Genomic DNA, 13,774 nt, shown 5'->3' with positions numbered 1-13,774 from the left:
AAATAAAATAAAATAAAATAAAATAAAATAAAATAAAATACTTTTAAGGGACAATTTGCTCCTAAATTGTGATGAGAGCTCAGGGCAGGAGGGAAGAAGGTTTGGGGCTTTTCCCAGGGTGTTGAGTCATGTGGTTTTAGTTACTAACAGAGAGAGGATTCTAACTTAATTGGATTTTTAATCGGATTGAATAGGGTAATTCCTACCTCTCTGCGTTCCTAATGGATGTCACAATGTCAGGAGTTAAATGCTGAAGGGCTGCTCTGATTTGAGAGCAGCTTCCAGGGGATCCTTAGGCAAAGACAAATTATTGGGATGTCCACTAAGAAAGAAAATGATCATCAAGGTTGAGATACTCCAACAGGATTTTGGAATAATTATTTCCCACTCAGCCAGTTCTTACAGGTAGGACACACATCATTTGCTTTGTATTTTTTTCCCCAATAAATCAGTTTATTCCCATTTATCAGCTTTCCTGGCTCCAAGGAGAACATGGCTATAACCAACCCAGTTCTACTCTCTGGTCCTGGGTGCCAAATGTCCATGGCCATCCAAGGCAGAAACAGAACTGCAGGTGATTGGAGCTCTAATTGATGACAAAGACTTCATGGTTTTGTTAAACAGTCCAAAGAAAACATCTTCTATTTCCACTGAGAAGATCCTCAAATAGAGACTCTCCCCCAGTCCAAAAACAATGCAGGAAATGTTGCTAAACCAAGTAACACCTTTGGGATGGAGTAGTGAAAAAAGAACACATGTGAGATTTCCTTCCACATAACCTTGACAGAATATTCTCTGCTGTGGAGGTAAAGAAGAGTTTTGGAAATTTTTCTGGAAAAGTGATTTCCAGTCTTGGCTAAAGAGTTCCCATGATATCAATATTACTGACAGTCTCTAAGGCATTTGTTTCACTTTCATTATAGCTGAAGATCCACAGGAAAAAACCAGCAATAGTCACCAGCAGCATGGTCTGACTGAACCACTGCACCACCTCACAGAAAAAAACACAATATTGGGTTTAAATTGATGATTATCTCATTATTAGGCACTGTAAGCAGGTGTAATAGAGTTATGTTTCTCAGGAAAAAAGAAATCTCAATCACTGCTCTGGTGAAACAACTTACAGGACAAAGAGAGAGAACACACAGAAAATCCTGAGACCACAGAGATTTCCTCGTGGGATTTCCTGAAAATTTGGTTCAATGGTAGAAATATGAAATTCTCGATTTCTTTTAACACCTGTGTGTTTAACACTGATGCCAGCAAAGTGGGGGGCACACAAGAGACCACAGTGACAAGCTGGTGTTGGAATGGGACATCCCACCAGTGCAGGGATACAGGATGTGTCCTTGGTCCAGGGGAGGGTGACACAACTCTCCTGCTGGGATCCATCCCACCAGTGATGGGATACAGGATGTGTCCCTGCTCCAGGGAAGGGTGGCACAGCTCTCCTGCTGGGATCCATCCCACCAGTGATGGGATACAGGACATGTCCTTGGTCCAGGGGAGAGTGGCACAGCTCTCCTGCTGGGATCCCAGTCTGGGATCCATCCCACCAGTGATGGGATACAGGACATGTCCCTGCTCCAGGGAAGGGTGGCTCAGTTCTCCTGCTGGGATCCCAGCCTGGTGGGATCCATCCCACCATCCTCTCCCCCAGCACCACAACGCTGCCAAAAGCCCAGACCACAAATAGGAGGTTTCTTTATCATCATTAACAAAGCCCAGAATCCAAAATTGCTGTTTTGACTGGGAAACAGATGACTCCAGCTCTGCCAACACCCAAGGTGCTCCCAATGCCAAAACTCACTTTGCTCGCACATATGCTCCAATACTCCAAAACAGAAGCTCTGAAACTCCTTTCTTTGTCCTTTCAGTGCTTCTATTCATCCTTTTTGTGCTTCTCATATAAGTTCCTCCCTTTTCTTTCTTCTTCCTTCGACTGCCCTTTCAATGCTCACAGATTTTAAGGCCTTTGCACCTTTCTGTACAGCAAATTCTGTTGTGTTTTTTCCTGTCCTCTGCAAATCATATCCAGCAATTCGTGTTTGATTGTGTCACACGAGGTATCCAGTCTCCATCTGAACACATCACAGTCCATCACAGTGGTTAATCACAGATAAAAAAACCAAAACCTGTCTTTAATGTCTAATTTAAAATTGTCTGGCTCCAGCCTGCAGCTATTGGATCTGATTTTTCTTTTCTTTTCTTGATTAAAAAGCTGGATATGCTTTCCCCATGAAAATACTTGTTCCTGTAATCAAGTCCCCTCTCAATCCTCTTTCTGATGAGCTAAGCAGATTGAGCTCTAAATCTCTCACTGCAGGGAATTTCCTCCACTCTTCAAATCAATATTGTGGTTATTTCCCTGACTCTCCAGGTTTGTAAACCCTTTCTTTCAGCTGTTGACACCAGCACTGACCCTGGCTTTCCAGCACTCTCATGGATTCAGATAAAATCCCTGTGTGAAAGGATCCTATTTGTCCTTCAGCCTGCTGGGCTGCCCCTGGACCCCTGAAGTGTCCAAGGCTGGCTTGGATGGGCTTGGAGCACCCAGGGATGGTGGAAGATGTCCCTGTACGTGGCAGGGGTGGCACCGGGTGCAATTTAAGGTCCCTTCCAACCGAAGCATTCCATAATTGTGTGAAAGAAGATTACACACAGCAGTTTTGTTGGGACTGCTTAGTTTTAACTGAGATTTCACGGCACACCACATCTCACACCAGGAAACTCTGACAGCAACCACAGTTACCCTCACTTATCAAACCTCTAACTCCTCCCTTTCCAGAGAGACCTGAATTATCTTGAGTCTTTAACTCTATTTTAATTCAGTCCTCTATCAACTTTTCCATTATTTTCCTGGGATTGGTGCCAAGCCCTCCAGACAATCATCCATTACCTCTCCTGCTTTCCCCCATGGGATTCTCCTCTGTTCCTGCAGAAGAGAGATGGGATGATGGAGCCAAAACCACTTTGCCATGCTTGCATGGTGCATCACCCAACCTTTCCCAAAGATCATATCCAAGACTTTTTCCAGCAGATATTGATGGTCTCTCCCTCCCACTCCACTCCTGCCCACCCATCCCAGCTTAGCTGTCACACAGGCACAGAGATGCCAAATCCATGGGCTGAGACCAACACACATCACAAAACCATCACCAGAGCCTTCTCAGGAAAACTCTTCCAGAAGCATCAGTGCTCTGCTCTAGCTGTAAAGTTTTATTTTTAGGAGAATTCAGCTTTAACCCATCTGTGTATTTCATCAGGGACTGGAGTGACAGGACAAGCAGTGATGGGACTGGAAAAAGGGAAATTTGGGTGAGATATCAGGAAGGAATTGTTCCCTGTGAGGGTGGGGAGGGCCTGGAACAGGTACCCAGAGAAGCTGTGGCTTTCCCTGGATCCCTGGAAGCATCCAAGGACAGGTTGGACTGGGCTTGGCTGCAACCAGATGATCTTTAAGGTCCCTTCCAAACCCCTTTGGAATTCTGCATGCCATCAGCTCAGTGAGAAGTTTGTTTCCCAGGAATTCCTTCCCCTCACTGCATCCCTTCAGTCCCTGCTCCAGGAGCACATTTAGCATCAGAGATTGATTGAACTTTCAAGCTCCAGCCCCACGCTGGGTGATCCTAAGTGGGCTGGACAGCCTCTCCTCTCCAAGGTGTGCTGCAAATTGCCGGATTAGCGGCTCAGGCAGCGCCCGGAATCTCGCCTGTCTTACATCATTTACCTGTGCTGAAATTACAGTTCAATTACTGCAGCAATATCTCATTCAGGCAGAACAAAGAAAGGGAAAATATGCAAATGAGCGAATTTAAATTCACTTAATTTAAAGGCCTAAAATTTTTAAGGGCACATTCCCTCTCTGGGGACATTTGGGTTTAGGGATTATAAAACACATAAAGCTATAAATGGTTAAATGGATTGTCATTGCCTGAGCTGCCAAACTTTGCATACATTATTCTTTTCAGTGAGTGCACTATGTAATTTGCAGGGAAAATACACAACATTCCTGACTATATCCTATCCAGGGATAAAAAAATTTGGTCTAACCACCCATTTCATGGTGCTCTGTGTACAGACAAGCTCAGCATACATTTTGGAGGATCACAGTGGAGCAGGTTTGTAGGGAGAATGCTGCTTATCTGCTAAATGCAAAGATTATTCCAATTTTTTTTTTTCTGGAACACATGATAAGATTGTGAATAACCCTGCAGGTTTGTTGCCTGTTGTGGGTTTTTTTTTGTTTTCTTTTTTTTTTTTAATAAACACTGAGGTGTAATTTTATGCACCAAAGATGAATTTTTCCTCTTGCTATGCAGCTGGAATTCTGTGAGGTTTCACTGCACAGGGATGCCTGACAGGGGGAATGGCTGACAGGGAAAATGTGCTGCTCTGGCAGGGTAAGGAGATCCAACTCTCCAAAAGGCAGAATCCTGCTCACAGGAAAGGAAATGGGAGAAATTTCTTTTTCTTTAGGGGCTGCACTACCAAATAGCTATTACAAAATATATGGAGAGGGACTATTTCCAAGGGCATGTAGTGACAGGAATGGATTCAAACTGAAACAGCAGGTTTGGATGGGATGTTGGGAAGGAATTCCTCTCTGGCAGGGTGGGCAGGCCCTGGCACAGGTGTCCAGAGCAGCTGTGGCTGCCTCTGGATCCCTGGAAATGTCCAAGGCTGGGTTGGACAGGGTTTGGAGCATCCTGGGACAGTGGGAATTGTCCCTGCCATGGCAGGGGGAGCGATGAGATGATCTTTAATGTCCCTTCCACCCCAAGCCACTCTGTCACTCTGTGATTACTTTCTGGTGCCACCACACCGACTGCACTTCACCTTTAATAAAGCTTTGTTCCATAAAACAGCTCAAACAGCTCAATTTTCAGCAATTCCCTGGGATATAAAGCCAAGCTGAAAAGGCAAGCCTGAGCCTCTCCCAGCAGGTAGGCACTGTCTGGACAGGAATTAGCTGAAAATCGGGGTGAGCAGAACCCCGGGCTGAGAGCTGCACACACACGGACAGCAGGGAGGCTGCAATTCCCCAGGCTCAGCAGAGACCATAAAAATCCCAGATCTAGGGGAAAGCCTAAGTGCAGCCTCACACAGTCAATAGCAGAAAGGTGCATTTGTCATGCAGGTGGTAAAGCCTGAGCAGTCACCGTGGATTTCAGTGCTAGCCCTGTCAGTTTAATGGAGCAGGTATGGCTTAGCTCTGTAGAGCTGGGACAGCCCTTTAATCACTGCTCCTCCGTGCCCTGCTCACCACAGCTCACAAAACAATATTCATTGCTGTTTCCTGGTTATTTGTTCCCAGTCAAAACACAAGGCAGGGATGTGGCACTGGAGAGGAGGCAGAGCCACAGAGCTCCCAGCTCTGCCTGCAGAGCCCACGTGGATCGCGGGTTCTCCAAAATCCCAGATGGCCCAAGCCAGGGTAACTCAATCACCCTCATTTGTATCAGTCAAGGACCCCAGCCATTACACCTCCTCCTCAAACTGGTTAGGCTGTAAATCAGATTTTCATCACTCCTGGGACAAAAACCTGACTCTTCTGAGGTCACTGGGAGTTTGAGCATCCATTTCAGCGGCGCCGTGACTTCACCAGTGGTTTTTCTGGGCAATATCCAGCCTGGAAGCCGCCATGGTTTATCCTAAAAATATGGTAAAAAAAAATCTGCCACTAGCAGATAGCAGTAGTTCAGTTCTGTGCCATTTTCTTCTGGCCACATGCAAAAAAATGAATATTTATCTCAAAGGGATGTGAATGGTAATGACCAATATTGCTGTAGTTTTGAATGATGCCTTGGCAGAACTCAAAGCAAGCACTCAATACAGTTTATTCCTGTAAAACTGAGTAATAATAATAAAAAATCAGACAGGACCTCCTCTGACTTACAACACAAATCCTCTAAAATCTATCCTCTCAATGAAATTTTACTGGAACAAAGTCATCTGTGGAGTGAGATGAAAGAATAACCTGTGAAAAATAAGGCACTGGGCCCTTATTCAGTAAAACACTTGAGCAATAACCCAAATTTTAGGTAGCAATCTCACTGAACTCAACAAAAAGATTGTGGTTTGGAGTATTTTGCTTATGAAGAAGTAAAATCAACAAAATTAAACCACCATGGATGCAAGTGTGCTTAGAGACCTGGCTCTACCAACACAAACTGCCCCAGAGGGAAGGATTTTAGTGATGGGACAGACAAACCTATGAGATCAACTTTGGCAAAAACGTGGGTGCTTCCAAACCTACAGACAATCTCTTCTTATTAACCATTCTCTGATTTCAGTAAACTGCAAAAAAATGGTGCATTCTGTCAACATGTATTAAAAAAACCCCACAAAAATAGAGTCAATCATTCCTTTAGCAGAAAGCATTGTTGGGGTGCTTTCTAACAGCAAAAATACAATAAAAAATCTGCCCCACAGTAATAATTCCACTTTCCTTATCAGCAGAGCAGTCTTTAATCAGGACTCATTTCACCTGAAGCACTGGGGATGCACAGTGGCACCAGACATTTTTTACTGAGACATTGTTCCAGGTTTCCATCGGGTTTAATGCTGGAACGACACGTGACGGGACGGAGCGCTGCATTTTTCAAATATCCTTTAAAGCTGTGGGAATACACTCCTTAAAGGCAGCCCTCTCTCCTTTCAAGTGCCACACAAGCACAGCAGGCAGCATTCAAAGCCACCTCTTCTGTGTCAGCCAGCGGGGAAGGCTGACAGGGAATTGCTTGTGTCACACTCCAAAAGTCACCAAAGCAGACACACACTCAAAGGTGGATGGGCTCAATTCTGCCTTTTTTTTTTTGTTTTTTTGTTTTTTTTCCCTACTCCTCTGAGTAGATTTCTGCCTTTCCCATTCATTCCAGCCAGGATGCTGTTCTGAATAGTGACTCAATCCTTGCAGAGTCATCCCATGGGCCTCCCAAAAAACGGAGGGGCTTGAAATGAGATTTCTGAAAGTACTAAAATCCTCTGACTGAGCTGTACTGAGAGGTCAGAGGGCTTTGGCTCACTGGAATGTTTAGAGTTCTTTGGGACTGCAGCCTTGTGCTCTCACTGCTTGGCTTGTTTGTAGTTACACTTTGTATTCTCCAGGAGACTCCCCAGCCATCAGAGCCCCTTCACGTGGCTTCACCCCACCTTTAAAGCCCTCTCAGAAACAGAAATGAACAGCTCAGGCGCTGCCTTTGATGCTCTCAGGAGGAGGAGGGAGGGAGAGGAGGAGGAGGAAGAGGAGGAGGAGTGCAGCAGCAGCAGCATCACCAGGGTATGATAAAGGACAGGGGATAGCACAGGGGACAGTGACACAGGGCCAGGCTGGGGACCAAGAGCCCCCCAGAGCAATGCACAGCCCCTTGGTGCTGCACTGAGGATAAATACCATGGCAGGTGCCACCTTTCCACAGCCCCTGGCTGCAGACAGGCGAGGATTCAGCAGGGACACTGGAAGCTCTGTTCTTGGCACAGGGACAGTGCCTGTCTGAGGTCACCTGTCTGCAGCTTGGCTGTCCCCAGGCAGCTCAGCCCAGCTCTCACAGCCAGGCTGGGAACCAGCTGGTGAAAATACCCTCAGAAGCTGCACTCTCACACAAACAGCCCTGCCCAGGCTCCACCACTGGCTCAGCATCCAGACATCTCAATTCTGCTGTGCCACAAACCAGCAGCAAAGATGGGGATGCATCCAAGCAGGCTCGTCCCTGTCCTCCCCAAACTCCCTTTCACCCTCCTTTAGCCTGAATCACATCCTCACCACACCTCTGGTTTAACTCCATCCTGTTGCAAGAGAGAAAAAACAAACAAAAGGAGAAAACTACCCAAAGTTTATAATTTTCTTCATAAATGGAGGAAAGAGAGTCCCAGAAATGGTCAAAAGAAAATACAAAGGGAAGCCCTAATGAAGAAAGCAACATTATTTTTCTCCTTCTTACATAAAATAGCATCAGCACTTGGAAAACACACTGGAAACCACAAGCTAGTTAAGCTGTAATAATAAACACTACTTTAAATGATAAACTGTTCACCATCTGCATTTTTTTTTTATTTTATACATCCAGGTGCAATGAGGGAAGAAGGAAACATCTGCTAGGGAGTGCTTAAACCTCAGAAAATAACATCACCACAGTCATGACACACTGTGTGCTTCATGCAGGGTGCCTGGACACGCTGGGAGGAGAAACCTGAGGCACCAAATATCACCAAGTACCTTCATCTGTTCATTGTGCAGAGGCAATCACTAATCAGCATCTGGGAATGCAAATGAACTTAAAGAAATCAATGAATAAAACAAATAGAAGAGAGTAGCTAGGAAAAAAAAAAGAGCTAAATACAACAACCTTGAGTTTTGAGCACTGACTTTGTTGCACAGAAACAACAGGGGGAATAAAACCAACTCACAATAAATCAGCCAAGCTCTCAGGTCTTCACCTAAGCTCTTCACCTAAGTCTGTCTGAGCCTAAAAAGGCAATTAATTACAAGTACACAGATTAGGAACTATAATAATCTTAGCCTAGGAATAGTGACAAGGAGCTGGGATTTGGTTCAGTGTGGGCACTGCTACAACATCCCCCTCCAGTCCCATACATGGTAAACTACTCCATACTCAAGCTCCACCAAGAGAAGTACCTGGATTCCTTTTTCTCATCCAGGGGGAAGAAATCTTCCAGAATTCCACTGCAATTTAAGTCGAATGAGTGTCATGGCACCCTGCAGCTCTCCCAGCCCTAGCAGGCCTCTCCTAGGTGCAGCTTTAGCAGGATGAGGAGCTGTGTGTATGTACAGAGCTCAGAAGGGTGGAGATAAGTAGAGCAAAACGTTGCTGGGAGCACCAGGTCCAGCCACACACACTGCAGAGCTTTGCTCCAGCTCCAGCCATGGATGAAAACCCCTCAGCAACTGAAGGGCACAGGGTGAGCTCCTTAAATATCCCAGCTCAGGTTCAGCCCAAACTCATCCTGTGGGGTCCCTGTCCCAAAAAAGCACAGAGGGTGGGGATGGGATGATGCAGGATTCCCTCCCAAGGTGCAGCACACGTGGAGCCAGGAGTAACAAAAAAGAACTCAGTGATCAAAATATAACTCGTTCAAGCCAATGTTGGTACTTCAGGCAGACAATCATGATAACATTTATCTTCCTTCTGCTCTTCAAGTACTAAACCTGTTATTCCTTTACACAAAAAGATCTGGGAAGGACACAGTGTCTGCTCTGAGGACCCAGCAGAGCTGCCCAGCCCTGGGGGGCCATGGGATAATTCAGGCCACAATCAAACCACACAGTCCAGGCTGAATTTCAAAGTGGAGCACAGGGGAACCCCACAGACCTTGCAGGATCCCCCAGCTCATGGCAGCACCAGGGGAACTGTTCAAACAGCACCTGCAGATGAATTTCTTTGATATAACTTGTCCTATGTGGGGTTTTTAGGAGTCTAACCAAGAAAGGACAATTGAAACTTGTGATAAAACACTGCAAACATCACCACCAGAATACTGTCACAAGATTCCTGCTCTGTTTTCACACCCATGCTGCTCCCACACTGTGCTGGGACATCAATTTTCATTCTCCCTGATTTAGGGTTGTAATAGGGTGGGCTTTGTGCTAGCAGAGAACCCTTGATCTGTAACAAAACTGAATTTCTACTTTACTGGACAAATATACCAAAAGAAATTGTGGCATCTTGGTGGGTTGCTAAGCAACCAAGAGCTCCAGTGTCACTTGTTTGTGATCAATTCAAGTCATTCATAGGGCTCTGAAGCACCAGCTCAGGAATTCCAACAAAATCTGTGCCTTGGGAAAGCCAGGGGGACTTCCTGACACACAATAACACTTTCTTTCCTCTAAGATAAACTTTGTAGACGTTCTTTTGATCTGTGTGATGTGTTAATTCATTATTCTTAACATACTGCTAATGGGAAAAGGTATAATTAACTAACTACAGCACCGTAATTCGTGCAGGATAAACTGAACTAATTAGCAGTGTTTAAAGTAGTCCCTGTCCTCTCCCACTGGGGAAAGGAGCAGATCCTTTCTGATCACACAAGCAACTGTCCTCAGCATCGTTTTATGTAAAGAATAGCTTCCTTTTTGTTCTGTTTTTTTTTTCTCCCAAACAGAAGTGATAAAGTAAATTTTTACTGGCAAACAAGGTGGCTCCAGTCCAAGCCACTCGAGGTACACATCCAAGCTGTGAATAATGTAATCTTTCATTTAATGAAGGCTTATCTGTTGTCTTTCTTGGGGTAAAGAAGAATTCATGAAGTTTAATTACCGGAGTAACTCATACTAAATGCCCACAATAATTACACTCATTGAGTTAAATGTACATTGCTGAAGTCTATTTCAGCCTCACACTCAAGATTCATCCCATCCCTATTTCGATAAAAAACAATAATAAACAGGAAGAGTTTAGAAACAAATTGGTTTCCAGGCTGTGTGCTGCATATGGCAAAATTTCAACTTCCTGATTGCCGGCAGGTGTTTTTTTACTAAAGGTATTTAATGATAATTTCACATACACTGGGCAATATTTCTAAAGAAATTACCTTCTGCAAATCCTGGTGTCCTAGCCTGTGCATCTCATTTTGGTGTCACATGGTCTGGACTTGTAGCTCCTCTGCAAACCAGACTCCACTGACAGCAGATGCTCTTCCCCAGTGAGGACCAGAAACTGGTGAACCAGAATTTCCTAATTTGTAAATGACCCACTGAGAGAGGGGTTTACTTGGCGGGTTTTTTTTTTTGAAAAACAAATAAAATTTACTACTTTTAAGCAAAAGAGAAGCATTAAGACAGCAGGAGTTCTGCACTCTGATACTTCATAGCAGAAGATAAGCAGAGGCACGTGGGAAGCAATGGCCAGAGGATGGCAAAGGTAACATTCCGTGTTGATAAATGGCCAAAAAATACATATTTATTTCAAGTGCAGCTTTTTCACCTCCTCTCCTTTCCTGAGACCTGTATCTAAAATCATAACATTTATTATTTATCGCTTATGGAACGGGATTTGGGGGAGCTACACAGCACATATTAACTCAGTCACACCAAACAAACCATTGGCAACGACACAGAAATGCCACCTGTCACCGCTCTGCTGAAATCCCCCAAAACCATGTCTCCAGCAAAAGTATCCCCAGGCAGGGCTGAACACCTGTACATAATCCAACAAAACACAGCTTAGTCCCTTTCTAGCCCAAAAGGAGCCGAGTATCATTAATGGTGAAAAGCCCACGTACATTTGCTGTGTCTGACTGCTGGAAAACAGAATCTCCTTGGATCTCGCAACACAAATCAATAACACACGGCCCAGACACCGAGCTTCAGAGATTCCAGCAGCTCTCCTGCGCTGCAACACGAGCACATCGCTTCCCCAGAGAAAAAAACCCGGGGACTTCGCTAATTATTTAGGTACCGCAGCAAAACCACCCCAAATCCTCTCCAAAATCATTTGGGAAGCAGAAACAAGCGTTTGCCACGGTTGCAGGACAGCAGGGCTCGCAAACTTGAGCCCACCGAAAGCAGCACGGGACTGAGCCGGGGGTCCCCAGGGAACCGAGGTTGTGTCCCCTGGGAGCTCCGCGCTGTCCCCCGGCTCCGCAGGGCTCCGCACCCCGAAACTTCCCGGGGGCAGCGGCTCCTCCGCCCGGGGCAGGGAGAAGGGGCCGCAGGGGCTCCCCGGGAACCGCCGGGCCCCCCGAGCAGCCCCCCGGGCCCGGCTCCCGTTCCTCATCGCTCCGCAGGCGCAGCCGCCGCGGGACCAGGTGCGGTGCCGGGAGCAGGAGGAGAAGCAGTTCGCAAATCAGGGCGATAATAATTAAAAGAGCGCTTTGGGAGCCGGGCAGGGCGAGCCCCACGGCCGGACACCCCCGGACACCCCCGAGCCCCCCGGTCCCCCGCCGTACCTTGAGCCCGGGCGGGCGGAGGGGTCCCGGCGGCGGCCGCAGCTCCGCAGCCCCGTCCCGGCGCTCCGAAATAATCGCTCCACCCCGAAAAATAAAAAAAAAAAAAAAAAAAAAAAGAAAAAAAAAAAAAAGGCCCTGTAAATGAAAATATTATTGCCTTCAGCAAAGCCAAGCCAAAAAAAATAAAAAGGAGGGGGGTAAGGGGGAAGGGAAGGAGCGGGAGCGGAAAAACCCAACGCAACCACCCCAAAGCCAGCCCCGCTCCACACCCACGAGGAGGGAGAGGGTCCCTCCGTGACTGGCATCGCTATCTCCTCCGGCGGAGCTTGCGGGGAGCCATGGCAACGAGCCCCGCTCTCCCCGCAGCCTCCCCCGGGGCACAGCCACCCCCGCCCCGACCCCGGCCCCGCTCCGGGTCCCACCTGCCCGATCCGAGTCCCCTCGGCCGGAGCCGGCTGCCGGCGGCACCTCCGTCCCCGCTGCTCCGGCGGCAGCTGGGGATGCGCCGGGAGCCGGAGGGATGCGGGGAGGGAGGAGAGGAGGGAGCCAGGGGAGCCCCTGGGCGCCCCCAGCCCGTCCCGCAGCCGGGCAGGTGCCGGAGGGGTCCCCAGTGCCGGCCAGCCCAGAACCGGGCCGGGAGGAGGAGAAAGGAGTGGCCGAAGTGGGGGCGCTGCCCGTGCAGGACCCCGGGATGCTCTCGCTTCGGCGTGCGGGGACTCCGCCAAAATCCAGGCGAGGAGCAGCAGGGAGGCGCTGCCGGGGAAGGGACGGTCCCCGCCTGGGCTCACCCCTCTCTCCGGTGTAGAATTGTCGCTGCTTGTCAGGGGAAGGGATGAAGATTAAGAAAACCGCAACTGGGTTTAGCCCTTCCCCCCTCTCCCCCACTAAACCCTCATGTACCCAATCATCCCAACACCAAACCTCGGGAAACCAAACCTTTTTTCCTCGTTTTTGGCTTTTTCGGCGTTTTATTTTATTTTTTTTTTGTGTGTGTTTTTTATTTTTTTGGTTGGTTTTTGTTTTTTTTTTTATAGGTGCCCCCTGTGTAATTAAATTAATAAATGTGTAATAAAACCAGCTCAGGTTCACGTGTGCGCTCGAGACCCCTGACTCTGCCCGGGTGCTTCATTCTGTGTGGAATGGGCTAAATTTTGGGTAATTTACATTTTACCAAGTGATTGGTAAAGACAGTCATCACAAACCTGCCAGTCATTGTCTTAAGCACCCCATCCCGAGAGGTGGGGAAGGTCAGATATAATCATGAAGGTCAGATATTTCCATGAAGGCTCAGACTCCTCACACATTTCTGTCCCGCTGCTGACCTTTGGCTGCTTTTCTTTCCTCTGAGCCTTGCCTAATGCAATGAACAATAATCATAAAGTAACATTCACAGACATTAAACCATAAACCCACCCTACCGAAGCGCAGTGGAACTCCCGGGGATTATTAGCATTTGGGTTAAAGATTTTTGGGACAGTGGCAATTGGAATTTGTGGATGTACTGGCCAACTGGTGTTGTTTATCTCCAACACATTTAAGTAGGTGAGCTTGCCTTTTGGATGGGCAGTAAATAATTAAATTTAAGGAAAGGCATTATAAAGATGGCAGTGAAAGAAAAAAAGATCTGAAAACCAGAAGGGAAAAGGGCAGAACACTTTAATATATTTGTTGAGTAAATGTAAAACTGTTAAAATAATGGTAAGTTTTCAGTCATGCAAAGTCAGGCAATTAATAAATAGACCTTTTATATTAAACTATGCATAAGTGACCTGGCACCAATATAAATGCATGGATCAAAGCTGCTGAGGAAGCTCTGAAGTTGGGCAGATTTCTGTGCAGCCAACACCCGGCCCAGAGCACACACAGAG

The 13,774-nt window shown here is 46.8% G+C and overlaps 1 protein-coding gene across 8 annotated transcripts in view; it reads right to left on the bottom strand.

The window, feature by feature from the left end:
• CHL1 (cell adhesion molecule L1 like) overlaps positions 1 to 12,632 on the bottom strand; it is a 126,344-nt gene extending 113,712 nt beyond the window's left edge. For 5 of the 8 annotated variants that reach the window (XM_033517481.1, XM_033517483.1, XM_033517482.1 and 2 more), the window contains exon 1: positions 11,907 to 12,001. The gene's annotated coding sequence lies outside the window, so the exon portion shown is untranslated. Of the gene's footprint in view, positions 1 to 11,906; positions 12,002 to 12,328 lie in introns of those variants that run through there. The other 3 variants (XM_015641194.3, XM_015641199.3, XM_015641196.3) reach the window with 2 other exon arrangements.
• Positions 12,633 to 13,774: the final 1,142 nt, after the last annotated feature.

The sequence above is a fragment of the Parus major genome, chromosome 12 (genome assembly GCF_001522545.3).
Source record: "Parus major isolate Abel chromosome 12, Parus_major1.1, whole genome shotgun sequence".
NCBI lineage: Eukaryota > Metazoa > Chordata > Aves > Passeriformes > Paridae > Parus > Parus major.
This window is presented reverse-complemented; position numbering and strand designations above follow the sequence as displayed.